Here is a 3,937-nt window from a genome sequence, read left to right as displayed (position 1 = left end):
ATAAGGTAAACAAGCATTTGAATACAAGTACCTCCATAGTTCTTCAAAGTCAGATCTCAAATGCTACATTCTCAGAGGGGTCTTCCCTGCGCTCCTTATTTTCCAAGCACCCTATCCCCGTAAGTACTCTATTTCATGTACTGTTGTTGTGTGTTTTCTTCATAGCACCACCACCATCTGAAATCAGGCATACATTGGTTTCCTTGTGGGTTGACTCTCTCCCCTGCTAGAACAGAAGCTCCCTGAGAGCAGGAAGCTTGTCTGTCTTACTCACTGTGTATCCCAGTGCCCATAAAAGAGCTGGGAACCCAGTAAATCCTCAACAAATTTTTGTGAAATACTTAAGTAAGCATGTCTACAAAGTGCTGTCAGATCAAATGCATCCATTTATTCATTCTCACATAGGAGTCATTCATTCACTTGCTGACTCACTCACTCACTCACTCGCTCATTCATTCATAGACTCTTTCTCCAATGCCAGGGCTTGATCTGAGGATAAAGAGGTGATACTCCTTGGTCTAGGGGTAACTTGTGAAACCCCGAAGGCTTCCTGTAGGTGGTACTGTTAGAGCTGGAGGGAATAGTTAATTGTGAGTTGGGCAAGGGGGTGTCCTATTACTTCTTTGGACACCTTTACATCTTCATGTAATTTGTTACCAAATGCATTGCTGCCCTAGCTTTGTAAATTATTGTTGATCAGCAAGGAGACCAGCCTGGTAACCATTGTATGACTGCAAAGCTCCTGAACTGTATAAACCATAAAAGGAGTAGAAAATAGCCTCACAATGGGCAAGGTGTCAAGGTTGGCTTGTCCTTTCTGTCTTACTTAGAGGGGGCCAAGGGCAGGTTCTAAGTTCATAGCAAAGGGCTGGCAGCTTACTTTAGCTTATAAATCAAATGACCCAACTATGCACAAGATGGCCAGCCCATCTCAAATTTCTGATGCCGCAGCAATGCCAACAACCCAGGTGTAAGAATGAATGCCCCAAAGAGGTTAAAAAAAATTATTTTTTGAGTTCCTATTCCTCATGTTCCTTTCCTGATACTAATGAATTATATACGGTCTACTGGAAAGTTCTGTCCGTTTTTGGAATACAACAAAATACAAATTTTTCTTACCATCAATAAACTTTATTAAATAATATAATTGCCATTATTATTAATGATTTCTTGTCAGCACGAGGGTAATTTATATATCCCATTTTTGAAAAATGTTTTATCTTTTGATGCGAAAAATTGAACTAGTGCTTGTTTGATATCTTCTTCATTTTTGAATTTTTTGCCCTTCAAAAAATTTTGTAAGGACAAAAACAAGTGATAGTCGGAGGGTGCTAAGTCCGGGGAATATGATGTATGTGACAGAATTTCCCAGCCTAGTTCTGCAATTTTTTGACGAGTCCCCAAAGCAGCATGTGGCCTGGCATTATCATGATGCATTATGATGTTCTTCCTATTGAACATCGCTGGCCTCTTTTCTTGGACTGCTGTCTTTAAATTAACCAGTTGCTGACAATACTCTGGATTAAGCTTTTTGTTCAGGTTTAAAAGCTCATAATGTATTGGTCCTCAAATGTCCCACCATATACACAACATTCTCTTATTCAGAGTCAAATTTGGTTTAGAGGTGGAAGGGCTAGGTTTTCCGGGTTCACAATATGCCCTTTTCCTTACGATGTTTTCGTAGGTAATCCACTTTTCATCCCCAGTTATCATCCGGTTCAAGAAGGGCTCGATTTTGTTCCGAGCAAGCAGAGATGTGCATATGACGACTCAATCATCCAAATTCTTCTGACTTAATTCACGTGGCACCCATCTTGAATATTTCCACACCAATTCTATCTTCCAAATGTGGTCCGAAATGGTTTGCCGAGCTGAATTAAGCCTTTCTGGGATCTCCGATGTTGTCAGAAAAGGATCTTGCTCCAACATGGTCTTAACAACATCGTCATTGATCAAAGATGGTCGCCCAGAACGTGGCTTATCAGAAAGGTCAAAATCACCTGTTTCGAATTTTTCGAACCATCTTCTGCATGTCCTATCAGAAACTGTACCCTCACCAAACACTTTCAATAAATTTCTACATGTTTCTGTAGCATTTCTTCCTTGTTGAAATTCGTACAAACTACAGTGGCGTAAATGAACTTTATCAGTAGCCATGGGTACACTATGGCTTCACACATAAGACTAATGTGAATCAACTTTGTTTTAGTTAATTTGCTATGTCAGTATGTATACATTAAGTGATAAAAATAGAGAGGCACACATGTGCCAAATAAACGTGCTTACGTGTCGAAACTTGTGATAGAAACGAATAGAACTTTCCGGTAGACCTGATACTTAGCTAATGTCACAGGTGACATGCCTGGCATGCATCAAAGGTAGGATTTGCTGCTAAAGAAAGGAATATTTGACCTTTTCCCATAAAAGGATGCTCCAGCCCTGGCATTGTGAGTGCTGCTGAGGGAAGCATTAGGGAATAGGATTAGAGCAAAGACCCAGGTGTTCCAAGAACGAGTCACATCCTTTGGGAGACATTTTTTTTAGAACCATTGCAATGCAATTTCAACGTGTGAAATTTAGAAAAATACAAACATGCCTAACAATGGAAACAGAGAAAATAAAAGCCTCCTTCATTTCAAAGAGCCCAGAAGTAATCAACTTAGCATTTTGACATCTAATCTTTCTCTGTGCACATGCTTTTATTTATTTATTTATTTTTAGAGATGTGGGAGTCTTACCTCTTTGCAAACTGCTCTTTCCATATCATAACACATTTTATACATTACTCCATTTTGTTTCATTTGATCAGTTGTGTTCTGCAAGACTATTTGGAATGGCTACCGATTATTCTACACTATGGTGGCATCCTAGTTTATTTGAAAGAAACTGCTGCCCTGGCCAGGTGGCTCGGTTTGTTAAAGTGTTGTCCCAAAGTACGGAGTTTGGTGGTTCGATTCCCAGTCAGGGCACATACAGGAACAGATTGATGTTCCTGTCTCTCTCTCTTCCTTCCTCTTTCACTAAAATCAATCAGTAAAAATATTTTTAAGACCCTGCTATTGGTGGACATTTAGGCTGTTTACCACTTTCCCCATGATAACAAATGCCATAATGATTATTTTTGAGGTTAGGCATCAAACAGTGTGTATATATTTAAAGCATGACCCATTTAAATAAAACTATAGCTGACACGCAATATTATATTAGTTTCAGTTATACACCACAGTAATTTGACATCTATATACCTTATGAATTATTCACCATCACTAGTAACTTCTGTCACTGTACAAAGTGTGACTTATTTTTCACCAGCGAAATGAAGAAATCCCAGTGGCTCTATCTGTGTAAATTAAAACAAAGGCCAATATTATATCAAGTGTATTGTGTGTGTGTGTGTGTGTATGTGACATAATTAACTGTAAATACAAAAATGAAATTCTCATCCCTTTGAATAGATCTACCCCAAGTGTGTCACTTTGATCACAATTCTTTTTTCTTCTAACTAAGAGAGAGAAAGCGAGGCTTGCTATGCTTGCCTAGGCAGTAGCAGGTGCAGTGATGTCACCAGATGTCACCAGTGAGGTTTGCTATGCTTGCCTGGGCAGTTGCAGGTGCAGTGATGTCACCACCTTTCAGGGTGCTTTTGAGTTTGTGCTTTTGCATCTGGGGATTTCACAGGCACCTGAAACATTCTGCTTTGAGGATCCTATCTCAAGGTCTGAGTCTCTCCTGAGCTTTGCTGACACATGCCCTTTTATTCCCTCCATCTTCTCAAAGCAGAGAAATGGACACAAAACCAAAGGCAGTTTCCCGGGATGTTAGAGATGTACCTTCTTCAAAGGACAGTCATGTTCTTGAGAAGGTCTGTGACCAGGGACCTCCAGCTGCCATACGGGGAGATTCTGGGTTTTTGTAACCAGGAGGAATTTTCATTCTT

The sequence above is a fragment of the Saccopteryx bilineata genome, chromosome 3 (assembly GCF_036850765.1).
Source record: "Saccopteryx bilineata isolate mSacBil1 chromosome 3, mSacBil1_pri_phased_curated, whole genome shotgun sequence".
NCBI lineage: Eukaryota > Metazoa > Chordata > Mammalia > Chiroptera > Emballonuridae > Saccopteryx > Saccopteryx bilineata.
This window is presented reverse-complemented; position numbering follows the sequence as displayed.